This window comes from Mustela erminea, chromosome 20 (genome assembly GCF_009829155.1).
Source record: "Mustela erminea isolate mMusErm1 chromosome 20, mMusErm1.Pri, whole genome shotgun sequence".
Classification (NCBI taxonomy): domain Eukaryota; kingdom Metazoa; phylum Chordata; class Mammalia; order Carnivora; family Mustelidae; genus Mustela; species Mustela erminea.
In genome coordinates, this window is record NC_045633.1 from 36,841,879 (window position 1) to 36,868,511 (window position 26,633).

The 26,633-nt window shown below is 48.9% G+C and overlaps 1 protein-coding gene and 1 long non-coding RNA gene across 9 annotated transcripts in view; both read left to right on the forward strand.

The window, feature by feature from the left end:
• Positions 1-26,633, forward strand: part of AUTS2 (activator of transcription and developmental regulator AUTS2) — a 1,075,180-nt gene that overhangs the window by 108,326 nt on the left and 940,221 nt on the right. The window lies entirely within an intron of this gene.
• LOC116581361 lies at positions 6,121-9,391 on the forward strand. Its single transcript, XR_004282028.1, has 2 exons — positions 6,121-7,502; positions 7,546-9,391. It is a non-coding gene; the product is annotated as an uncharacterized LOC116581361 (long non-coding RNA).

Here is a 26,633-nt window from a genome sequence, read left to right on the forward strand (position 1 = left end):
ATACAACATTCCCAAGAACCAACGATGGGCCTCCAAGCCTGGCTCTTGCAAGGACGGTCTCACGGTGCAGATCCACGTCACCTGACCTCATGATGTGTCCTTAAAGATTTGTGGGAGAACGGACTCCTAAATTTAGGCTGACATAAGAGAGCTTGCCATTTATAGTAATGCTATGATGAATCATTTTCTGAAGTGAAAATCCTTTTATAACCAAAGTCATGCCCAATATATTTTTTGATAAGTCCTTGTATTAGGTTTGCTTAAACAAAGGAATTTTTCTTTGAAATGAAATAATTATAGGGGCACGTAGCAGCTGAGCTTTTGAGTAACAGGAGGGAAATGGGCATAATTTTGTAAGAAGTCAGTATATTGCTTTTTAGGGGGAAAATTCTGCTTAAGAAGTCAGAAAGCTTCTGCTGGTATTGCGGGAGGAGAGGGCCGCTCAGCATTCTGCAGGGAGACTTATTAGGATCTTTCGGGAACCGTAGCAGAAATGGCTATGAAATGTTTTGGAGGAGGAGGAAACGGGACCACAGCGTTTACGAGGCTTTATTCGGAGGAATGCCAAAGGAGGTGAAGAGGAGGTCATCCTGGGAGAGGCTCAGAGAAGACTTACCGGGACAGCAGCGGCGACGAGAGCTCAGGGTACCGTGGGCAGTGCCCGCGTTCAGCACGCCAGCACCCACTTGTCGTGCTGGTCGGCAGCAAGGGACGTCGCCAGAGCAGGAGCAGAATGACCAAGTTCAGGTGCTGTTGGTCCGGGGCGAGTAGCGGGCTGCCTGTCCCCTGGGCCTGTGACGTTTTGCCACCTGCTGCCACTGGGCACAGGTACCCCAGCAGCCACGCACTCTGTGCAAGGCTGTCACCGTTACTTTGCACTCTGCCTGGAATGCTCTTGAACTCAGGGCTCCCTCCCTCGCTCGACTGGAGCTTCTGCTGGAAATCCTTCCTGATGACCTAGAGCAAGCACTCTCTCTTCCCTTAACGCGGCTTTATTTTTCCCGGTAGCAGTCATCTCCCGCTCAGGCGTGTGTGTGTTTGTCGAATGTTTCTCCCTTTCCTCTCCGTCAGAAGTGAGTTCCACGAGAGTCGAGGCCCAGCGTGCTGCCCATCACCATATTCCAAGCGCCAGTCTGTAACGGTTTGTGGAGGCGACTTGTAGGGAGTCCCTGTGCCTGTCACTGAGACACGAGCTGGGGATGAGAAGAACGGGAGACTCTGTTGCGGTCCTGTGTTAGGTCATACGTCCTTGGAACAGTGCCGGTAGCCTGAGCACAGAGCGCTGCGAGCTTTGAGACGGCAGCTGGGGGTGGTCACCATAAACCTGGCGTAGAGTGATCACGGGAGGCTTGGTGGGCCAGACGAGGAGGGACGTTGTCGGCTGGCAAAAGAGGTTGAGTGGAGTTGGCGAGACTGAGAAATGAATTTTGCGTTTGGAAGTCCTTGAGTGAGTTCATTGTGGCTGCTGGAGCACAGGCGCGTGGCGAAGCGTGGCGGAGAGGACTGAATGTGTGTTTGGGCAGAACATTCCCGACGTACGTACTTTGGTATCTCATCGGGGAATTTTTTAAGAAATAGATTCATGCGTTTATTTGGTGGCGGGAGGCAAGTGGCGCAGGGGCGGGGAAGTGGTAGAGGGATCGGGGAAAGTCCCAAGCAGAGTCCAAGCAGAGTCCAGGCCGAGTGCAGAGCCTGACGCGGGACTCGATCCCGGGACCCTGGGATCATGATCTGAGCTGAAGGCAGATGCTTAACCCACTGAGACACCCAGGTTTCCTAGTTAACAGCTTCAGGTGTAGGATTTAGGAATTGAACACTTACATACAGCACCCACTGTTCATTACAAGTGGCTCCTCAGCGCCTATCACCCTTCCAACCCCCCTCCAGCATCCCCTAGTTTGTTCTCTGTAGTTAAGAGTCTGTTTTCTCGTTTGCCTCTTTCTGTCTCTTTTTTTTCCCCATGTGCATCTGTTTAGTTTCTTAAATTGCACTTCTGCGTGAAACCATATGGTATTTGTCTTTCTCTGCCTGACGTACTTGGTTAGCGTAATATTCTCTGGCTCCATCCGCGTTGCTACAAATGCAATATTCCATTCTTGTTGATGGCTGAGTAGCGTTCCTGCAGATAGCCACACCACATCTTCTGATCCATTCACCAGGGGGTGGACGTTGGGGCTCTCTCCATCGCTGGCCACTGTTGATGCTGCTGCTGTAAACACTGGGGTGCACGTAACCCCTTTACGTCAGTAGTTTTGTGCACTTTGAGGAGTGCAATTGCTGGATCATAGGGTAGCTCTATTTTTGACTTTTTTTTAAGAGATTTTATTTATTTATTTGAGAGAGAGAGAAAGTGAGCGAGTGTGTGACTGGGGGGAAGAGCAGAGGGCAAGGGACGAGCAGACGGACTACACCGAGCACGGAGTCCGATAAGGGGTGCGACCCCACTGCCCAAGGATCGTGACCTGAGCCGGAATCAGGACCAGATGCTCACCGGATGGAGCCACCCAAGTGCCCCTCTATTTTCACCTTTTTTGAGGATCCTCCATTCTGTTTTCTAGAGTAGTTTCACCAGCTGGCATTCCCACCAACGGTGCAGGAGGGTTCCCCTTTCTCCGCATCCTCGCTGGTGGCTGTGGTTTCCTGTGTTGTTAACCGTAGCCGTTCTGCCAGGTGTGAGGTGACCGCTCCTTGTAGTTTTGATTCGTGTGTCCCTGATGATGGGTGAGTGATGTTGGCGCCCCAGATGGTTTAAGCAGGGAAGCATCAGTGCCCAAAAGATAGTGCTGAGGATGGGGGGAAGTGGGAAGGGCGTACAGGTAGAGGCGGGTGGGTACGATCTTCCCAACTTTGGAATGCATGAGAGAGTGTGGGGTCGGAGGCCCAGAGGGTGAACAGCAGTCCTCTTTACTTACAGAAGCGCAGCGATCTGCTGTGTGTAGGGACGTGGTGGCTGAAGACCTGCGGCTGCAGTTCCTGCAGCTGTGCCGGTCTTCTCAGTGTAGATAAGGCTGTGTCCTTGGGACGCAAGGAGGAAAAAAGGCTTTTTTTTTTTAAAAGAAAAAAACTTAAAAAAAATATTTATTTGACAGAGAGAGATTACAAACAGGCAGAGAGGCAGGCAGAGAGGGAGGGGGAAGCAGGCTCTCCGTGGAGCAGAGAGCCCGATGCGGGGCTTGATCCCAGGACCCTGAGATCATGACCCGAGCTGAAGGCAGAGGCTTTAACCCACTGAGCCACCCAGGTGCCCCCCCAAAATGCTCTTTTAGTTCATAGAACAGAAAAGTGTAGTTGGAGATGCCTTGGCATATGGATAGGAATTCTCATTCCGACTCCTGTGTTTCACAGCCGTGTGACCTTGAGCATGTAATCGAACTGCTTCCCTTTCAAGGGTGGACTTCATTGAAATGCTTACATTGTTGACGTGCAAAATGAAGTAAGATATTTAGGAAGTTACATTAAAACTCCTGTTAGAAGTGTTAGATAATGTTTGGAGTTCTTTGCTTTAAGAGAAACACATCTAAAGAGAGTAGAATTTAAATATTCTCACAAAAAAAGGAAGGAAGGAAGAAAGAAAAGGAAAAAGAAAAGAGAGAGAGAAAAAAGATCCGGAATTGCTTTTTTCCCCAAAGTGTCAGAGCCGCTTCCAGCCGAAGACGAACAGGACCACTTCCTCGCGGCGGCCGGCGCGGTCGGTAGAGCGGGCGTTAGAGGAGCGACGTGGTGCCGCGTGTACAGGACTACAGGACGTGCACACGCTCCGCTTCGGCGCCGGCGAGAGCCGCGGTAGAGCAGCGCCCAGGCAGGGCCTCTGATGCTGGGACAGGTGCTCCCGCGCGAAGCTGCAGGCGCGGCCACCTGCGTCCCCAGGACTGGCTGTCGGACGGGGTGGGGGGGGGCTGTCCCGGCTTGTGCCGCCTTCGCCATTCACGGCCGCTCCTGTCGGGTCCCCCCACCCCTCCAGCCTTGGCCCCTGGGAGTTGCCAGACTCTAGTCTTGTGTAGACACGGAGTGTCACACAGGCTGTGCGGTTCTCTGGGACGTTTTTAGGAAATCCGGGCCACCTTACATTTTGGAACGTTCTCCTCTCTTTGAGAAGGGAGGACAGGCGTGTTTTACGGCGGCCGCTTTGAAGCGGGTCCATTCCTAGAGTCTTAACCAGGCAAAGGTCAGAGCAGCTTCCAGGTTACCCATGTGGAGTCCCTCGCGTCTGCCTGCCTAGGTGCGGGTCCAGGTTCCCGCGTCCTAGTCACGCGACCGTGCGGGTTACTGACTTTCCCGGCTGTCACCCGGGAGGAGCAGGAGCGGCTGCCCAGCCCGTGGGGGGCTTGTGAGGGCCGCGCGGGTCAAGTATATGGGAACCGTTTAGGTCAGGGACTGGCCAGCAGTTCACGCTCTAGAAGTGTGAGCTGGCGTTCGTTCGGGCTTTCTCCTAGCCGTTGGCATTTCTGAGGATTTACGGGAAATCCTCAGGTGAGTCCTGGGCGAAGCCCAGCCTTCTCTGCTCCCTCTGTTGGGAAGACTCTCGCCGGGACGGATGCGGGGTGATTGCCGGCACGGATGGGGGTGAGCGCTGCACGGCTGTGCTCACACCTCGGCCTACCCGCGCTGTGTAGGAGCAGCTCATTACGCCCTAACGGCAGCGTAGCCGGGTGCATGAGTCGTCTTGGCGGCGACAGAAGGAGCCCACCGGGAGAGGGTAGGGGCGTGCGGTACAGTCGCGGGGCACGGCTGAGTGAGACCCAAGAGGAAACCACGGAAGCAGTGTAACTTGCATCGATTCCGGCAAAGAGACGCGTCTCCAGGGTATTCCTGACTGTAGACGGGATCCTGTTAAGCTGGGGAGCAGCAGTCCCTCCACAGAAGAGGTAGAACCCCCCGGACGGACCCCTGAACCGCCACCAAGATTGTCACAGCTCCGTGGGGGAGTTACGTTTCCTGTCTGACCCTCGTTTCTTTGTACGCTGATGAGACGAGTTCTTGCCTCCTCGTCTCCTCCGGGCTCCATGATTGCGGTTTCTCTGGCTTTCAAGCACTGAGCGAGGAGGGGCGTGTTACAGAACAACCCGCTGTCAGACCTTGGCCGCCGAATCTTCAGCTTTGTTTTTTGTTATTTCAAAGACGTTCCTGTTCAAAAGACTACGACGCATTTCATCGTGGGTCTTGTGAGGGAGCCGTCTCTTTAATCTCTCCCGTTTCCTACAAGTGATATCTGCAGGGCGGCTGTTGTCTTGTGCTCTCTGGATCAGCACTTTCTGCAGAGAAATGAAAACATTGCACTTTTAAAGGCACAGAAAGCAAAAACTGTAGCATCAGGATTCAAGGTTACAGTATTGGTTAACTTTCTGGTTTGTTTTGCTGACCCGAAGGAAAAGGATTTGATTGAATTTACTGCTTAAGGATAAGTATTAATAACCATAAAAATCTCCCAGTGGTAATTTTTTTTTCCTTCTTGCGAAGACTTGCAGATTACGGCCCAAGACTCGGATTGTTACTGTCATTGACCGTGCGCGGGAGAGCCGTGGATGGACTGGACAAAGGTCGGGTGGGGGCGCGGCTCCGTGAGGGCACGCGTCTGCGTGGGAGGCGCGTTAGTTCGGGCGCCTGCTCTGGGCTCGGATAACATCAGTGAAGACAAGTGGTCTTAGACAAAAGTAACCAGGAGTAAAATTTTTTAAAGATTGAAGAACCGAAGTAGTTTTCACTTTCTTTTTTTTGGTGACTCCAACAGGACATGAACAGAAGCAAAGTGGTCTTTTCTTTCTTTCCTTTTTTTTTTTAAGCTTTATTTATTCATTTTAGAGAAAGAGCAAGCACAAGCAGGAGGTGCATAGGGAGAGGGGGAGAGAATCCCAAGCAGACTCCGTGCAAAGCCCAGAGCCCCAAATCGGTCTCCATCCCATGACCTGAGTGGAAACCAGTAGTTCGACGCTCAATACATTGTGCCACCCAGATGCCCCAGAACCAAAGTGTTTTCAAACTTTAATATTCCCAAAGAATCTTTAGATCAGGTTTGAGAGTTCCCAGTAATACCCAGGTTGATTTTCACCACAGCCTACAGCTTAAAATAAACTTTTACATATAACTATATATATATATATAGTCACTTTCTTTTTGTAGTTGTTGTTGGTGGTTTTTTTTTTTTTTTTTTTTGAGTCCTCTCTATCTTGGCTGACTTGAGGGCAAAGGAGGTATTACGGTATTGGTATTAATTAATTTGTAAAATCAATTGAAGTTTATCAAACACATACTGTAATCAGAATTTACTAATAAGAGATGGTCCCTTGCCCCTCCTGGAGTCCACCTGAGCGAGGCACAAAATTTTGAAAAGTAAACATGATCACGCAAGTGCACGTTCGTAAGAGTGTTACGGGCCTGCCGCTTCCAGCAGACTGCCTGCCGCGTGGTGTACAAATGCTCGAGATAATCATTAAGTACTGTGGGAGCAGGGAAGGGGGGACATACGCAGCGGGAGAGAGATCAGAGAAAACTTCCTGAAGCAGGCGATGTCATGATGATGCTTCAGAGGACAGGAAGATGTGTGCCCTGCCGACGGGCAGGGTCGATATTCTGGGAGAGAGGCTGGCATGAGGACATTGGAGATACCTGACCCCCTTTGAGGCCCTAAAAGTACGTGCAGGGTTGCCAGAGGGCTTAAAGGGGCGATGGGAAGTGGAGGTCCGAATGTACGTTCTTTGAGGGCTGGTCTCCCCAGACTTGAGCGGAACATGTCCTTGGGGAGTTGTGTGCTGCGAATAGTTGCCGGCTCCCCCAGATGTCAGTGTCTCCTGAAACAGGTGTAAGAGGTGTGCACTGTGATGTGGAAATACCAGTATCGGATCAGTTCGTCAGTACCCAGTGAAGGTCCTGCAGAATGTGGGCAGCAAGGTGCAGTATATGGGATGTTATGTGAAAGTCTTGGATATGCACAGTCTTAGTTTGCCCAGAAAGAGGCCAGATGAGGAGGGTGCAGGGAGGGCTGTTAGACGAGCCATGGCAGCGTCCACGCCCGCCGTCTCCTGGCGGTTCGCAGCTTGGCTCAGATGGAAATCACCTGGCTAAAAAAAAATTGGGTATAACTGACACACAGTGAAATGCACGGATCTTACAAATCAGTGGATTTTGACTGACAGACGTAAGCCACGTAACCAGTCAAGGTGGAGAGCATAATCATCCCCGAGAGCCGTGTAGGCTCTTCCTAACCCGTCCCGTGCCAGCTCCCAGCGGCTTCCTCCCGCCCTTCTGATTCCCGCCTGCCTGGCTTGGTTGCTCCCGGTTGGAGCTCCCGTGGAAACGGGACTCATACCGCATGTCCTCCTGCGTCTGGCTTCTTTTGTTCGACGTAATCCTTTCCAGATTCTTCCAGGTTGTTGCACATGTCAGTTCGTTGTTCTTTTTTAACGGCTGAGTAGTAGGCCGTTGGGTAAACACAGTGCGGTGTGTTTAACCCTTTACTGCCCTGTTGATTGCCATTGGAATTGTTTTGAACTTTCGGCTGTTACAAGGTTTAACCCACTGAGCCACCCAGGCGCCCCCGGCTGTTACAAGGTTTTTAAACGGACGTAGGTCTTCATTTCTGTTGTGTAGGTGTCTGGGCGTGGAACTGTGGGGTCATAAGGTAAGCGAGTATATGTTTAACTTTAGAAGAAACTGCCAAACCGTTTTCCAGAGTGGTTGTCCCAACTTACGTGCCCAGCAGCGTTTGCCGAGACTTCCCGTTGCTCCACAGTCTCAGAAATATTTGGCGGTGTCGGTCTTTGTGATTCTAGCCGCTCTGGTGGGGGATAAACTTAGGACCTCATTATGGTTTGAGTTCGCATTTTCCTGATGACTCACAGTGTCATCTTCTTTCATATGCTGTTTGTTCAAGTCTTTTGCCTGTTTTAAAATCGGGATGTTTGTATGTTCGCCACTGATCTGTCGGGGTTCTTCAGTATTCTGGCACAGGTTGCTTGTCAGACACATGCAGTAAGAATCTTTCTGCCGGTCTGTGGTTGGCCTTTTCAGACTTCCTAGTGATGTTTTTGGATGAGCAGAAGTTTTCAGTTTTGATGAAGTCTTGCTTATCTTCTTTTTCCCTTACGTGTTTCAGGTCTTTTGTGCCCTCTCCAAGAACTCTTGGCTTACCTTATATTAGAGAACTACTGTCCCTTGTTTTCTTCTAGAAGCTTTATCCACATTCTGGTGTATGATCCATTCTGATTTTCGTGTGTGGTGTGCGGTAAGAGTGAGAGCTCGTTTTTCCTCCCTTATGTTTGTCCAGTTGTCCTAACATCATAGGAAAGACTTTCCTTTACTCATTGAATATAGTTGGTGCATTTGTTGAAAATCCTTGCCTGTTTAAGTCTATTTCTGCTTATGCCTGTTGATGGACTCTGAGTTCTGCTTCGTTGGCGCGCTCGCCTGTCCGTCTCCCGGGACCACGCCGCCTTCCTCACCGCAGCTTTACAGGAAGCGTTGAACCCCAGTAGCCTGGATCGCATCTTTGTTCTTTTTTTTCCCCCAAAGATGGTTTTGACTATTCTAGGTCCTTTGCTTTTCCATATAAGACTTTAGAATCCCGTCAGATTGCTAAAAACTGACACCAGCAGTGCTTTACAGAATCCTGTGACCCTGCGCCATCCCCATGCCGGTTCCGTCCGAATCTTCTGGGGCTGGAGCCCAGGTGCTGATGTGTTGAGACTCCCGGGTCCTTCCCGGTGTAGCAGAGGTTGAGCGCTGATGTGCTAATGGGGTTTCAGGGTGTGGCTCGCCAAAAAGAAATGCAGCAGCGGGTTATTGCGGTGGGGCTCACCGTGGTGGCGTGTGTGTGAGCGTTGCAGGGGCCCCCAGTGGAGGAGATGGTCAGTGTTCCAGGAAAAGGGGGAGAGCTCTGGGAAGACCGCGGGGAGGGAGTGTTGGGTCTCCGCCCCTGGGGACTCCCGCTGCCCAGGTGCTGCTTTTGGCTACCATTCCTGATCATTCGGAGGGATGTGCTCACTTTAAGGCTGCCACAGACGTACCCTAAGAGCTAGTAGCTTGCACGCGAAGGAATGCTGGTGGTTGGTAAAGCACATAAACGCATTATTTGGAGGACGGCCCTCCCCGGAGTAGGAAGTGTTGGGCGGCACGATAATGAACTGCGTAGGCACATTCTAAAGTGATTATGTGGGTTTTTGCTTTTTTGAAGGTTCCTCTGTCTTTTTAAATTTTAATGTCTTTAGGCAAACATTGATTCATCGTTCTTCCCATGGTGGGTAGTTCTGTCCTAAGTGCTGCCTCCCTAAAAGGCTTTCAAGAAAAAAGGCACAAAAAGTTGAAATAATGTTGCTCTTTGGGAACATACAAGCTCTGTGGGCTGGTAGGTGCTTGCTTGTGGCTTTTCTTTCTTTCTTTCTTTCTTTTTTTTTTTTTTTTAACACATTTTCCTTCTTGAAGTGAGTGGTTGAGCCAGTCGGGGGAGTCCCTCTTCCCCAGATCCGAGTTCCCTAAACAGCTGTAGAGAATTAATTTCAGTCGGGGCTGGCAGAGCTTTGATCTCCGCTCTCTGCTCCGTGTCATGGAAAATCCTCTCTGGAAGATAGCCCGCGTCTACCTGCGATCGGACGTTACGAAACTCAGATGAACGCTGGGGGTTTGAGTGCCTTCCTGATGGAAACAGCGTGGAAAATCCTTTCGTGAGCTGGGTTTTACAGTGCGTGCAAGACATGTTCGTGTGTGTGACATGTGGGCTGTACTGTTTTCTTGTCCCTAATGGAATTCAAAAATACTGCGACACCTGGGGGGCTCAGTGGCTTGAGCCTCTGCCTTCGGCTCGGGTCATGATCTCAGGGTCCTGGGATCGAGCCCCGCGTCGGGCTCCCTGCTCAGCGGGGGTCTGGGTCTCCCTCTGCCCGCTGCCCCCTCTGCTTGTGCTCTGTCTCTGACAGAAAAATAAAATCTTCACAAAAAACAATACAAAAAATACCGTGTCCACATCCACGCCTCACATTTTTCTGTAAGGGGTGAGACATTTTAGCCAGGAAAGAGCAACTTTTAACTCTTTTTCATAAATACATGTATTCTCTGTAAGGCAGGGAGGCAGGTGGGTAGAGGGTAAGAGAACCTCTTTCCTTTCTCTCTTACTCCTGTATGAAGCAACACACATCACTTTCTTTTAATAACATTTTTGTAAAGAGGGAAGAGCATTCACAGATGCCTCTTTAAAAAATCCCCCATTTTTTTTCGCATTTGTATACCTTTATTCTAGGATTTATCGGTAGTGCACACATGGCTTTTATGGCATTGTAATCATAAATAATTTTACATTTTGCTTAACATTAAAAAAGCCATTTCTGTGTTGCTGTAGTATCTTCATAATTAGTAATTTAATGACTGCATAATAGTACATCAAATCGTGCCGTGATTTACGCTCATCTAGTGTTGGAAGCTTTCGGTTTTGTGCCATGACACCGCAAAGAACTTCCATGTGCATAGGATTACCTCTACCCCCTCCTTAATTTCTTTGGTAGATTTTCTGCTGTGGAATAACAGCAGGGTGCCTTTTTGCTTTATAAGTTTTTTCAGCGTATAGTTTACACTGCATAGTATCGTCAGTCATATAAGGTGTGCTTGTCTTGAAAATTATCATTATTTATGTTTTTAGGGATAAAAGGTACAGGATTTCTTTGATCACTGTATCCCTACAAGGGCGGTGCCTTCCCTCTACTGTTGCACTAGTTTGAGCCTCATTTATGTTTCGCTTGACTGGTTTTTGGGTGGGAATCTTTTCCCCTGACTGGTGGGAGGTCTCTGTGTTACACATGCAGTAGTAACCCTTGGTAATATTTGTCACGAATACCTTTTCCGGTTCCTTTTTATTTCACTTTTTCATTATGAAGACTTTATGAGGTTGAATTTTTAAAATTTTCTTTTTTGACTTCTTCTGTCGCCTTAAGATTTTACAGACTTGTCATCCTTTGAGAGGTACAACACCAGTTCGGCTTTTTCTCTCCCCATATTTCCTGTGGTTTCGTTAGAAGACCCGTCTCGGACCCATCCCGGTCTCTGTGGGTCCACGTGTCCTCCTCTTACCTGCCGTGCTGTGAGGGAAGCAGGGTCAGATCCCGAGCTGGCCTTATTCATAGAAACAGCCAGAATTCCTGTCTTATCTTCCTGTAACGTCTGCACGTCTGTGTTTACTCATCTTTAAAGCTGGGATGAGAATAACAAATGTACAGAGAATTTTTTTTAATGCACTTAAGCCTTCTCTTAAGCACCGTTAAGAACCTCAGTTAGAAGGGTTTCAAATACCAAGTAGCTGTAACCTTTGATTAACATGTGCTCCGTCCTTTCTTGGATTTCTCTCCGTAGTTAGAGACCACATGGGATCTTGGCTGTTTTCTGAGGCTGACCGCGCCCCTGTGACCTGTGGACGTGGGGATGTGGGTTAAGAGAATACTCTGGAAACTGCGATGACCATCAGAAGCAGGCGGTGTGTGAATCAGGACTCAGTACTCAGTGAGGATTTTGGGGACGAGATGAGAAAAATGACTTCAGGAGATAGAAGTCCCGGAGGCAGTGTGGATAGTGGATAAGAGACATGAGCTTTGACAGAAAGACTTGTTTAACCCAATTTTGCCACTTACGTATGTGACCTTGTGTAAGTCATTCACTCTCTCCAAACTCAGTTTCCTCGGTTATAAAATAGGGATAATATCGATGAGTTGTTTAATAAGAAAAGGCATGTGAGATGCTCAACATGGTATCTGACCTGTGTCAAGAACATGCCAGGAAATTATAGTCGGTATTATTACCTGTATTAACAGCTAACACTTATATCACATTTATGACCGACAGAGCCCTTTTAACATGCTGTTTCTCCTCTGTGAACCTGAGTGCTCTGTGCAGAATGGTTTTTCAGGTGTTCCACTGGCATTCGTAGTCTCAAGAGGTGGTTCCCTTTACTTACCTGTACAGCTTGTGCACGCTCCGTTGGTATTTGTCACACACTTTCCTGCCGGCGTCTTACTATCTAAATCAGATTCTAAAACCCCGTGTTAGTACAGAGCTTCTGTCTTACTCATCTGGGTTGTTCTCCTACCAGAGCTGGGTCACGCAGTCCACACCCAGGGCTGTTGGGGCTCCAGACCTACCACCGATGACCTAAGTGACCAGAGGTAAGTCAGTCTCTGGCTCGCCAAGGCCACCCTGTCCTCATCTGTAAAATGGGTAGCAGATTTCTTGTGAGGATTATTTCAGTCAGTCCACTGGAAGGGACTCCCTCCAGCATATCACAGACGTCGGTCTATGCTTTTCTGTGTGTAGATAGCATGATAGTCGGTGCTTAGAGGGAGTATGTTTGCTCGACGGGGATTCTGACGGGGTGGCTGTACATACCCAAGTCTTACCTTGAGTATCAAGAGACATTCATTTAGGGGACCTGGGTGGCTCAGTGGGTTAAAGCCTCTGCCTTCGGCTCAGGTCATGATCCCAGGGTCCTGGGATCGAGCCCCACATCGGGCTCCCTGCTCTGCAGGGAGCCTGCTTCCTCCTCTCTCTCTCTGCCTACTTGTGATCTCTGTCAAATAAATAAATAAAATCTTAAAAAAAAAAGATACATTCATTTAAAAAGTGAAGAAAGTTCTCTGGGGGCTGGTTGTCACGCAGGGGATGTGGAAGGCTCATTAATACTGGGGGCCTTTGCCTTTGAAATGTTTGCTTCTTGGAGTCAGAAAGGTGGTCCGTAGTTACACATAGGTGCTCAGAACCGGTTCAGTGCTTTAATCCGGCCTTGCCAAGAGAGTAAGTAAATAAATCTCGAATAATTACGTATGGATTTTGGGTGTGTGATCTCTGCGGTCGCTCTGGAGGGCTGCACAGTCGGGGAACACGGGTACTGGCTCGCAGAATCAACTTGGTTTCCCCTGGAGTTCTTTTTTCTGGTAGATCACAGGCGTATTGCTGTATGTTTTTGGTTTACGTTTTGTTGTAGTTGTTTTCCCTTTGCAATATGATTTTCAGACGTGACAATGCAAAAATGTTGGCTGTGGTCAGTTCTAACAGATAAGGCCCAAATTCTAGGTATCCATTTCTCTCTCGAGTGAAAAATAAAGTCATGCTATGGGGCGGGGGGGTGGAAAGCTAAAGTATTTAATAATAATAATAAAAAAAAACCCCTTTGTTCGTTTTGGAAAATGGCACCTTTGTTAAGCCCCTAAGAGACAATTTATTATATTCTGACAGGATCTGAATAGTCAAAGAGAGCGTGATGTCTCAGTTTAAATTTATTTTTCCTGGCTCAGTGTTTGTTCTGTAGGACTTGTACATTTAGGAAGAGGATGTTTCTCCTGGGGAAGGAAGAGCCAGGTGGGCAGAGAAGGTGGGGCGTGCCATGTCCTTGGGTGTACAGTGCGATCTGTGCTTAAGGACGTTTCTGAGAAGGAGAACCAGTTTAGCGGCTTGGTTTCGCTAATTATGGAGTGCATGATGTGTTTTCCTCGGGTCCATTCTGTCAGCTTCTGTGTATTCCTTTGGGATCTGGGGGAATTGGCTTTGGCTTAGGCGAGGTCCACAGGTGACAGCCGTCATTTCTCTCCTCAGAGGATGGAGATAACCAGCTTCTTTAAGATGTAATCACTGCTGGGGGCTGGGGAGCAGGAGTCTTCGGCGTTCCCCTGAGTTAAGTTGGGGGGTGGCAAATTGAGTGAAAAAGCAGAGAGGGAACTAGTTTTTTGAAAAGCTGTGATATTAAGCTTTCCGTGGTCTTTTAAATACAGAAGAAACTTGCATTAGGAACCTGGTGTCCAAGAGTCTTTGATTTCATGAAGTCGGAAAACATGATGACCAGTTGCCAGGCTGTCACCTCCACACCATTTCAAAAAAAGCATTTGGTAGCTGAAGAGAGCATCCCACTGGGGAGTTTTCTTAAACAGTGAGATGTTACCTTACTGAAAGTTTTGTGTTTTTTGTTTGTTTGTCTTGTTTACAGCGTCCATGGCTCTGCCACATCTGTGCAAATAGTAAAAAATGTGCCTCACACGTACACTACAGGCGGCGTCCCCAGCGGGGGCGCGTTGTCCTTCTCTAGGCGCTCCTGGACTGGGGCAGCGGGAGGCTCTCCGCATCCAGCGCGGTGGGGACCCACTTCCTGCCGTTGTCTCTCCTCTTTGGGTTCCTTCGTAGCAAATCCCTCGCCACTCACCTTCCCCAGTAGTACTGGTGTTCTGAGGGGGCTCCGCGTTGTATTAGAGTCAGGGCCGTTCTCCATGGGAGGCGGGGGGGCTGGTTTTCCAATGAGGCGTATTCAGGCTCTTTTCAGCTGGTGGTGCATTACCACCCGGGATTTATAATGCAGCAGCTCCGAGGCAGAGCTGGCGAGGACGCCCGCTTCGCTGATATTTAGAGTCATAAAATTCTGGATATTGGACAAGCTCTTAATTACTCTGAATCCGTCTTTGTCTTAATAAAAGTTGGATTGTACCCACTAAAACAAGATGGCTGTGTTTGCATTAATCTCCAAATGTAGGTTAATACCTTTTTAAAAGCTGTCTCTTAGACAAGAGACTTGAAAATTAATTTCTCATTTTCAGCCGACGATGAAGAGCTCTTGCACGTGTGGAGTGAAGGGCTGCCATTTTTCTGATGCCGAAGATTCGGGTGCCAATTATAACTTTCTGTTCCGCTTTAGTTTTTTTTTTTTTTAAAATTTGCTTCAGAGTAAATAGATGAAGAATTTGGGTGGGGGGCGTATTTATTTATTTATTTATTGAAATTTTGTTAGTGGAGTTTGAATCACTGGGGATGATGAGCCATTGCTGGAGAGATTTGGATTTTGTGCATGTCACTGCTACCAAGCTAGTTATTTTAACATTTTTTATCCTGTAATGTCTAAGCACTTACTTATGGGGGGGGTTCCCCATAATGGTAGGTTTTTAACTTCTTCAAGTACAAGATAGAAACTTCTTTTGCTTTTACTTTCTCTTTTTCTTTTTTCTTTCTTTTCTTTTCTTTTTTTTTTTTTTGGTCTCCAGAGTGTCTAGTGCTCTGTAACCACTTAGCACCACTAATTCCAGGATTCATTTCTGTGCTACAGATGGTCAATGAGATTATAAGGGCTCTGAAAAGATTTTTATATAAATTGAGGTCTTCCTACTTGCAGGTCTCTGACGCGCGGATTTCTCTTCCGCGGTTTCGGTGCAGGAGTACCCAGTGTGCTGTATTAACCAGATTCTGCTCCGATTGTCAGTGGGCTGGGGCACAGGGAGTTTGGGACGCTGTAAGGAGGAGAAGCGGAAACCAGTGGGATCACAGGAAAGGGAGCGAGTCGTAAGAATCCTCCTCTTGTTTTGTTAAAGCTACAGGTATTACAAGTCTCGTTTTCTTATAGTTCAGTCGACTGATTTTATAGACATGATAAAATATTTATGTAAAAGATAAGAACACCGCATTTTTTAACAATATAGATTTCTAGGCATTTCCCCCTGGAAATTCTGATTTGGCAGGTCTGGGATATAGGTCCCAGAAATCAGGGACATTGGCTATTCAGGAAATTCCCATTTTGTCCTCAAGAAGCTCCTGTTTCCCGTGGACAATTTGTAGGATATAATTTTCTTCTCCTTTGTCAAGTCTTTGACACAGTAGGATTTTATGAGGGAGTCTTCCAGTAGGACCTTTTATGAAGGACACCACTGCCAAAATAGACACTTTAGTACATTTCTTTTTTAAGATTTTTTTGAATTCATTTTTTTTTAAAGATTTTATTTATTTATTTGACAGAGATCACAAGCAGGCAGAGAGGCAGGCAGAGAGAGAGGTGGGGGGGGGAAGCAGGCTCCCTGCTGACCAGAGAGCCTGATGTGGGGCTCGATCCCAGGACCCTGAGATCATGACCTGAGCTGAAGGCAGTGGCTTAACCCACTGAGCCACCCAGGCGCCCCAAGATTTTTTTGAATTCATTTGACTGAGAGTGAAAGAGAGAGAGAGCACAAACCACAAGGGGAAGAGGCAGGAGAGGGAGCCCATGGTTTTTGGGTTTGTGTAAAGGCAAACGAATGAAGAGGCAACTGGACGGGCCGGTCTGTCCTTGTGAAGAAGGGAACTGGGGTGTGAGACCTGAGCACGAAGTGGGGTAGACGGTGCATGTGCTCTCCGCAGAGGCTTGCAGAGTTACACTGTGGGGGAGGGGGTCATGCTTCCGGGGGTCCCACAGAGCAGCCCTGGGACCAGCAGTGGATGTCGTGGGGGCTGAAGACAAACAGGTGCAGGGGAGGGGGCCGGGGCCTGGCAGCCTTCATGAGATGCTGCTTTTACGCCCTCATTACGTGTACCCGTGGAACGCTTGTTTTCCCCCAAAGAAATCGGGTTCCGCGTAGCAGTCAGTACGAGAGGAACGAGGGACGCCGACCGCGCGGCATGCGCGAATTATGGCTGCCCCTGCCCGGACCCTGTGGGACCCTGCACTAGGGGCCTGGGTCGCCCCAGACTGCCTGCACACGGCCCTGCAGCCTGGGGAGTGGCGGGGAGGGGCCGAGCAGCCCCTCGCAGGGAGTCTGTGCTCGGAAGGCCTGGGCTTAAGGACCTTGATTGCTGGAGACCTGCAGCCTGCGGTCTGGCTTTCAGGAAGGCTGGTGGAGTGAGGAATCAGGAGGACGTCTGTACCTCACATTCAAGGCTCACTGAGGAGATTTCTGAGGTCCTTTCTGACTTACAAAGTCTGTGACATCTGCTTCAAAGATCAGGTCTTAAATCTCCGTGTGGATTGACCCGTGTCAGAAATAGGGGAAATTCTCCAGGCACACCAGTCGGGGCACCTGCTGGCCGATGATCTGACTTGGGCACTTCCTGTGATTTTTCAGTTGTGGTATGTTCCTGTTCTCAGAGAAGAAGGAGAATTTGTTGTAGGTTTATGGCCTAGATTAATTGGGATATTTTGTGAAGTCTCTGAAGTGTTATCACCTCATCTTTCTCCTTGCCTGCTATTATGCGTGAGAAGCATTTGAGTTATTTTAGTGAAGATGTAAATTTGCTTGTGTTACCCAGTGTCAGCTTAAAGCTGATTAGCATTTTGCATCACCTTTGCAGCTCATAAATCACCCGCTCCCCTTCTCGGTGAGCAAGCCGTAAGTCAGCAAGGAAGCACCTGCTGCGGGCTCAGCCACGGCTCGTCCTGCAATTTAGAGAACACTCCAGGCTCTCCGAACCCCTTTGTGGTTTGGTCTATGGAAAACCTTCACCTCTATGGGAAATGAGTAGAGATTCTTGGTGGGTTTTTCCCAGAGAGGTCCTGTGGGCGGTTCTGGACTGGGGAGGTCCTCAGACATGCAGGCCACGGGCCTGGTCCAGCACAGGTATGGTTTGTGTGGCCTGTTTGGGATGTAAAGATTGATTGATTGATTGATTGATTTGACAGAGATCACAAGTAGGCAGAGAGGCAGGCAGAGAGAGGGGAAAGGAAACAGGCTCCCTGCTGGGCAGAGAGCCTGATATGGGGCTCCATCCCAGGACCCTGGGATCGTGACCTGAGCAGAAGGCAGAGGCTTCAACCCACTGAGCCACCCAGGGGCCCCTGGTATGTAAAGAATCTTGGAGGCAGTTTCCAACAACAACAACAACAAAAAATGGAAATTTCACCTAAAAATCCTGATTTGGGGTTATTCTTGGCAAGTCAGCAGGTCTGGCAGCACGAGACCATGCTCCACGCTGAGCTTCAATGACGCTGAGAGCCGGGGGCTGGAGAGCCGGGGGCTGGAGAAGGTCCCCGCTTTCTGCCTCGCTGTAGACTCTGCCCTCCTCGGTTTTTCTCTCGGCCCTGTGTGTCTGACACGCTGCTGTACCTGACACTCCTTTTGTAGGCAGTCGTGACCACTTAACTTGATGGAATAACCGGAGGCTAACGTTTATGGAGCCACGATTAAGGTACAGTGTGTTGTGCCCAGTGCTTATATGCGCTTGTTTACGCCGTCCTCAGAATTATCCCTAGTTTTATAGATGAGGAAAATTAAGGTAAAGAGAGGTTAAAAAAAAAAGAAAACTTGCTCAACGTCACGTATCTCCCATCGCTGGGCGGCTTGTTCCTCACAGCCACACTCCTCCAGGAGCCGTGGGCATCGTTGAAGCAGCTGGGTGGCAGGGACACCCTCCCTGAATCCCCAGCCTACCCCTCTCGGAAGCGGGGTCCTGCTCAAGGCCCGGGCACTAGGGGGTCTCTGAAAGGCGGCCCCTGTAAGGTGCCTGTTGATTCTCCTCACCCTCTTGTTTCCATCATTGGTCCTGTTGTTGCGGATGCTTATTTGTCATGTATAAAAGCCTTGTTACAGTGAACCCAAACAACTCACTGACATTTAAAATTAAATTGCAACAGGTATTGTCGATAGCTTAACCGCTCATTGACAGTGCATCTCTAATTACATTGAGAGAACATCCTAACTGGGTATGTTCTGCCAAATCAAATTGGAAACATTGGCTCTCTACCAGCAGATCCGTTTTGACTTGCAGGAAGTTTGGAAATCCACACATCCCTCACCAATCTCAAAATACTAGGTTTATGGAAATGAGTGATTTTTTTTTTTTTATTTTTGCTGAGGATCCTTGTAGCAAAGGGTAATTCTGGCCTCTCTGCTGTCTACTGAGCCAGGAGGGGGAAGCTGTGGCTTTGAAAGGGGGAGAGGCCTACCGATTTGGAACGGGGTCACTTTCATGGCAGGGGAGGGGTGACTTAGGCTCTTTGTCTGTGTATCTAAGCGACACTCTCTTAGATCCAGCTTCTTTTCTTTCTCCTCCGTTTCACCACCTTCTCCTGCTCTCTCCTTCATGTACGGAGAGACGAAGGGAAGGAGGGCGGTGGTGGGAATGGGGGAGAGAAGCGCTCACACGCGTGCGCTCAGGCAGTGTTTCACAGTGCTCTGTGCTCTGTGTGAATTAATCCGTTCCATTTCCACGGTGGCCCCAGGGGACAGGTGTGCTGCAGGAAAAGAAACTGAGGCACAGAGGGCGTAAAACATGTGTTCAGACCGATGTGGTTGGTCTGCTTTTCTGAGAGCACAGAAGTTGGCTGCCCTGAGGCTCTGAGGTTCCATCCCAAGGCTGATGTTGCTTGTGCTCTTAGGGTAAACGTTTAAGCCCGTGTGTCTCTGGACGCTCGGAGTCCCTCTGGAGGCCTTGCAAAGAGCGCTTTGGTTGGCAGGGCCATTACTACGTATGCTGGGTACTGTGCTGAGCCCCGGGAGCGAGGGAAGGAATGGAATCCAGTCCTTGCCTGTGCGATACGTGCTTATTGGTTTGTGGCATGACTGACGCCAGAATCAGAATGACTCAGAGCAGCTTCCCTGGAGGAGCTCTGCTCTAAAGGTTCTTCTCCTCTTTGGTGCCCTAGGTCTCTTGTGAGTAGGATTTAGCTGTGATTCAGCTGCTGCTGTTCTTTTGGTAATCAGTGTGGCGGAGGGAGACGAGGGCTGCTGCTAATGGCTTCTTACTTGGCATTGTCCTAATCGGATATCCTGCAGTCATTAATGTGCGTGCAGGATGCTCTCTGGTGTCCCTCGGTGGTTTTGTTAGGTGCGCTGGACTGTTAAGCTTTCTAAGATGGAACTTGTTATTAGGTTCTGGCCTGGGGGTGTTGGATGGGTGAAGGTTGTTAAGAAGCATCAAGTGAAAGCAGAATGGTGTAAAACCAAGCTTCTGGCCTTGGATCGGGGGTGTGTAGCGTGAGTGCGTGGGAGCGCATCCTACCAACTTCACACCTGCCCTGAAAGTCTTGTCTTGCTAATACCCTTCAGATATTAAAAGTAGAATCACAGAGCTATTTACTAGGCAACTACATGCAAATTCTCTCCCCCATTAGTTTTAATTAGGATGAAATCATACATTTAAATAGCCACTTCTGTTACTAATAACTGAACTTTTGATTCACTGTGAACCCAGGAAAGTGCTCCTTGTGCGGACTGCTCACCTCTGAGTCCTTCCACACCTGCACGTCGACCCAGCCAGGTTCCTGATGGAGATGCACCTGTGGGGGCTTCCGAGGGTCACTGGTGTGGAGAATCCTGGCTGTAGAGCTTTCTCACTCTACCCTGGGTCAGACAGGAGAGTCCAACCAAAAAGTAAAGAGTTTGCAAGAGCCAGCAAAACAAAAAACCCAAACAATAACCCCAAACCCTGCAGCCAGTTTCTACCTGGTCTTTACCTATTTCTGTAAGTGCGTCAGGGGCCTCGTGCCTTTAATCCTGCATCCATCACTTCCACGTGAACAAATGTTCTCACCAACCACGTGATGTCAGCACAGATGGAGATAAGCATTTGTGTGGAAAGGACTGGATCTTTGAGGCTTTTGCTTTCAGATTTTGCTGATTCTTTACTATTTCCTTGATGGAGTGTATGCGGCCTGTTTTGAGAGCCTGTGGATGCCGCGGTGCTGTGTGCCGCGGTGGTTAGTGTGTGTGTGTAGGGGCGGGCTGAACCTGCTGTTCGGAGAGCAGAAGCAAATCAGCAACTTCAGCCCCTCGGTGGCATGACCAGCTCCTGAACGGGAGGGCTGCGGGGCTGCCGGTTGTCTTCTGGCTGGGAAGACTGCATGAGTCTGAGACGACCTCTAACGGGCCAGGGAGGTGGGAGGGGAATCGACAGAAGACGCGTAGTTTCGAGCAACCTGAAATGTGCCAGAGACACCACTAGCTGCCTTTTTTTTTTTTTTTGGCCCCGGGGAGGTGCGGCTGGCCCTGCTCGCGGCCTCCAGGAATGGGAATTGCGCCGACACCAGCCAGACGAGACCAGCTGCTTCTTGGATGTTCTGTGGACGCGACTGGCTGTAGCTTTTGATCGGGACACTGTTCCTAATGAAGTCTGACCCGCATCATTTAGACGGGAATGAATGACAGATGATGCGCATGAGTTTTCTTGATTGGCAGCATCGGGAGCAAGTCACCGGAGGAGGCGGGGGAGAGAAACCAGCTCTGACTGACAAGCGCTTATCTTGATTTAATCTCCTTCTGAGGCCCTGCCGTTGAAATTTCAGGCAACTGAAAGAAAGGCAGGCACAATCGTGAAACGTAATTAAAGATTCTTGACAAAAACAGTCGAAGCAAAAATGTGTTCAGTGGGGGTGTGATGCGGAGAGTCCGGGGGCGAGGTTCCCGCGGCTCCTGGGGTGTGCGGAGGAGGGGCTCGCGCACGGAGACCGTTGCTGTTTAGCCTGAGTTAAAAATAGTGATTGGCTTGGGTAGTTACAGCTGCAGAGGATTCTAGGTCTAGTGACTGTCTCTTTGACTTGCCAACCTGCTTGGAAAGGTTTCCCGCTCGGAGGCCAGAAAGAGTCCGGTGTGTGCACGTGCGGCTTCTGGTGGGTCTCATCTCTGTGGGCCACTGAGGACCTGAATCTTGTTTCCAGGTGCTTTGAGAAGACAGCAGAAGGGCTCAGCGTTGGTTCCCTGAGAGGGACCGTCTGCGGCGCGCCGGCGCTGCCTTCCAGGGGGCCTGGGCTTCGTGGCTCGTCCTGGAACCCCAGTTTTCCCCTTGTTCTTCTCCGCCCACTTCACTCCGCCCCCATTTGGTTTTGAGGATGTACATTGTGTTCGTGGGGTAGTAACCCTTGAAATGAGGCTGGGTAGACTTGAAGTCTGAGTCAGTCCGTTTTAACCCCCTGGGAGATGCGGGTGACCCGGCTTCAAGGCTGACCCCTCCCTCCCGACCCGATGTTCTAGGTTTGCCCTTTTGTAAACATGCAAATGAGACATGATTATCCTTTCTTCAGATGGTATTTAGATTTGCTTTTATGTTTACCAATTTCTTTGTTCATAATTCATTTAATTTCCTTCAGTGAATGTCTGTTAGTAGTAAATTCTCTTTTTTTTTTATTTATCTGTCTTTACTTTGCCTTTCATTTCGAAAGATAGTTTGGCCCATCTATGATTCTAGGTAGAAAGTTGTTTTTTCTTTCCACCTTTTTAAACTGCTGTGAGGACGACTTGCATTCATACTCGAGCACCTTATTGCTGTGCCGGGCGTCTTTGCTCATTAAATAACTTTGGCCATTACACGCTCAGAAAAATAGTGCAGCAGTTGGAGACCGTTTAGGTCTAGTTTGATGTCCATACTTTCATTGCTTTTTCTGTTATTTCCTTGAAACATTGATTTCACTGAGGTTGTGATGGGAGTCCATGTACACAACATTACTAGCTTTGAAGATAGCCCAGACTTTGATTCAGCTGTGGGTTCTATCCCTTGCTTGTTGTATGTGCCCTTCGCAGGTTATCTGACCTCAGACTTGGAATGGTTAACATAATGCTGTTTCTCGGGGTTGCTGCTTGGATGAGAATTCTTTTAAAACTGAGTAAAGCCTCACATTGTAGGTAGTTAATTCTGCCAATTATGTGCTGCCTTTTACAAGGTTTTTTTTTTTTTTTAAGATTTTATTTATTTATTGGACAGACAGAGATCACAAGTAGGCAGAGAGGCAGGCAGAGAGAGAGGGGGAAGCAGGCTCCCCACTGAGCAGAGAGCCCGATGCGGGGCTCAATCCCAGAACCCTGAGATCATGACCTGAGCCGAAGGCAGAGACTCAACCCACTGAGCCATCCACGTGCCCTGTGTGTTGCCTTTTATGACCTACGTACAGATGTTACCAGCTTTCCTTTCTCTGCTCTGGTGTCGGTCTTCATTTGTTCTCCAAATCCACGAGAAGCAGGAACGAGTGTCTGCTGTGTCACTTACCTTGTCCTCTGCCAACAGGGAAGGTGGCTCCGGCTTGGAGGCGGCACTTTCATCTTTGTCTTTAGGTGGGAAAACGGCTTTCCGGGCTCAGTACTTTGCTACCCGCAAGACTCTCTTTGACCGATCTAGTGTTTTCTTCTGGCTTTGAGCAACGTGCTTGCCCCTCAGAGCCTCTGTTGCCCCATCTGTCGCACGGAAATAACAACACCTTGCTCACGGGGTTGTTGTGAGGCTTAGATGAGTTGATACATGTGAAGATCGTAAGTGCCTGGCACTAAGGCACTGCTAGTCCTGTCCTTCTCATCATTGCTGATAAGCAGGGCTGCCCTCCGCACCATACTCTTGGCTCCTGGAATGAAAAATGTGTTGTTTGCTAATGGCTTTGTCCTTTACCTGTTTAATGCCCTGTGCCTGTGTGTCACGCTTCCCCATATCACTTATCTCATTTGTTGCTTAATAACACTCTTGGGTTAGGGAGGACATACATTCTTTCAACCTTATTTTACATGCAATAAAATGCCTCCATGTTAAGTACACAGCAGTTCTGTGAGCGCAGAACTGTAATTACCACCGTCGTCAAGACTGGAACATTTCTGCCACCCCCCAGATTCCCTGATCTCTCCCAGTCAGTGCCCCATTCTTACACTTGGACCCGGGCAGCCACGAATCTGCTTCCTATCACCACAGATTAGTGTTTTCTTTTTTAGAATTTCATTGAAATAGAATTATATATCACATGCTCTTTTATGCCTGGCTTCTCTCCCTCAGCGCGGTTATCTTGAGGTTGATCCGTGGTGGTGGGTGTCAGGTCTGGTCGCTGTCGTGGCCGCGTGCTGTCCTGCTGTGTGGACGTCCTGCAGTGTGTTTAATCGTTCTCCTGTTGGTGGAATTCTGGATTATTCCCAGTTTATGGCTATTATGAATAAAGCTGCTATGAGCATTTCCATACTACTCATTTTATAGCTGTGTTCCGTCTCTCTTAAGGAAATACCTGGGAGCAGAGTTCCTGGTGAGGGGCTTGGAGAGAGAGAGGGGAGGCCAGAGTCGCACGGCCGGCGAGACGCCATACCTGCATTAGCATTTGATGATTCGTCTCCTCACTTCCGTTCAGAATCCATTAGACCAGTGATTTTCACACTTTCAGAGCACGAGGATTCTTTGACACAACCTGTTGCTTCCCGCCCCCCCTCCCCCCATAAAATACAAAAAAAAGACTAAAACAGTATAAACAGGTTCCTCAGAAGCTCCCGGGTCTCTTCTTGGCTTTACCCGTTGAACACACACGGTCTTCCACGGAACGTCTTCCGCAAAGTGCTGTGCTGCCTTCGGCTACCTTGACAGCGGCGTTGTGGGCCCCCTGAGGCCTCCTTCTTAAACATCTCTGCTGCTTCGTCCCGTACCTCGGTTGTTTGAGAAGAACGGATTGAGCAATTCACCGTGACATTCCTGAGTTCCCGACTAGAAGCCACGCTTACTCTTTATAACAAAACACAACACGACAGCCACACGCATCTGCAGTGCACAGTTGAGGCCGTACAGCTTGTGACGTTAGTGACGTTACCATGATGCTGTTGCTTTCAGCCCCCGTGGGTTATGTGTCTCCTCAATCCAAGGGCTCTTCAGGGAATGGAGGGCCGGATGGGGGTGTCCGGACTCTTAGGCTCTTTACTTTTGTCACCTGTTCCGTTTACAGAGGGAGTGGATGCTCCGTTGCCCTCTTCTGGAGCGGTGAATCTTATCTCATGCTATCAGAGCCCAGGTTATGAAATGTGAAATGCCCTTTGCCTGCCTTGCACCGTTACGACTGCATCAGAGCATTTTAATCAACTTGCTTTCACTGAAGTGTACAATTTTTCTTCTCATTACATCTGCAGGCTCTCAAGTTTACACACACGATCTCCTTGGCTAGACTAATATTACTTGGTCATTCTTGCATGCAAATTTAAAATTTAATATCTTGCTGCAGGTCTGTTGAGTTTTATGCAAATTCCAATATAGATTATATTTTGGAGCTGTAAATTAGAAACTACATTCGGGGGAAGTAATATTTGTGTGGGCTTAGAAAAAGTAATCTTGCTGTTTGCATGGTACATGACATTTCTTCCAGAGACAAGGATCTTAAGTATTATGTGTAGATTTGGATGTTGTGTTGCCCTGGTGTGTTCCTGGAAATAGAAAGACAAAAACAACCTCCATTAATGCACCAGCATTAACATTGGCGATCTGGGATTAAAGGCGTTCTTCAGTTTAGTCATTCACTGAGCTTAGCTTCTGGATACTTCGTAGTACCTGTCTCTCCTGCTGTTCTGATGGCGGCGAGCAGAATAGTCCCTGCCTTTGTGAAACTTACCTTCTGCTTGGAGGGAGAAAGAAGCTACTAGCAGATAAGTGAGTGACTGATTGGTGCATCCGATGGTAATACAGCCAGTGGAGAACACTCATGCAGGCTTTAGGAGTACGTGTGACTGGGGTTAGGGAAGGGCCCTCTAGAGTGACGTGTATGTGTCTTCATGGGTACCACTTGCCATGGGTACCACTCTGAGGAGCAGCGAGGATTCCAGCCTGGTCGATGCGGCGTGGGAGGAGGGGGACGGACGGAGACAGGAGAAGCCGGGGAGACACTGAAGCAGGGGGAGGCTGGTGGTGTCCGCCTGTAGGCACTCTGGGGGCTCTGGCTTTTTCTGAGAGGGAGGGGGAGCCCTGATGGGCGTGGATGAAGCAGACTCTGGCTTCTGCATTGGGAATGGAGTTTATGGGGGAAACACACGTTTTCAGATGATGGAACTGGTGGAACTGGTGTCCCACCCATGGTGAGTCGGTGCCCTGGCAGCTGCCGGGAGAGGGCTGGTGGCCGGAAGGAAGTTAGAGCTGGGCAGCGGAGCCAGGCATTGTTGGCAGTGTGTGTTTGGGCTTCCTCTAGATTCTTCGTCTGTGCCAGAAACCTGAGTATACATATTATTGGGGCCTGCAGTCTCTGTTAAGGTCTTCCGGGTCGCTGAGACGCAGTTGTTAAAACAGGGAGTGCCTGGCCCACCCCCGAGCTTCTGATTCAGGAGGTGAGAGGCCGGGCCCAGGAATTTCCGTTCTTTGTATCTTCCTGTTCCCAGGTGAGCCCAGTGCTGCTCCTTCCAGTTTGGGGCCCACACCTTGAGACCCGTTGCTCCAGTGAATGGGAGCTGTGCCTCTTACCTACAAAGTTACCTTTCCGTACTCATGAGCCAGAAGCCTTGGCCCTGAGCCACTCTTGCCTGGGTTTGAATCCCAGCTGTGCCATTGTGTTCCCACCTGGGACGGAGCATTTAGAATCGTGCCTTGCACATAGTAAGTTCTCCGTTCCGGCTGGCTGTTGTAGTACGGTGTATAAGTATAAAATGATGTCATGTCAATAAAACATAAAAAATTTGCTGAAATTTGAAAATTTGAAATTTTTATGTTTTATGAAAAACATAAAAAATTAAAAAATTTTAAAACAGAAAAAATTTGTAAGCTCTGGACTGTGGGCATTATACACTCGGTCTTGTTTTGTTTTCAGGATGACCTGCAAGGTGTTACCAGTTCTGTTGGGGAGGTGCATGGGGGGGTGCATGGGGGAGGTGCTTACTCAAAATAATGCAGCTTGTAAGTGCCAAATGGATTTAAATTCGAGGTGTCTCTGGCTTCTAAGCTGCGATATACCACAGTGTGCGCTGCCTTGCAGTAGTCGGTTGGCTCTACAGATTGAGGCCCGGAGCTGGGAGGCAAAGTCTCCTTTAGGCCACTTTTTCCATCTGTGAAATGGAACAAAGCGCAGACGTCACAGGGTTTCTGTATTACACAGAGTATCGGACTGTTGAGCACTGTTGTTTTCTGTCTTAATTTAAAAGATTTCAAAGCAAAATCCAATGTAAATAGAATGTATTTATGGCATTTTTCTTTAGTGCTCCTTGTAAGAATTGGCTTTTCCTCTGTCTTCCTCTTTCTTTCTTCCAGAAGAA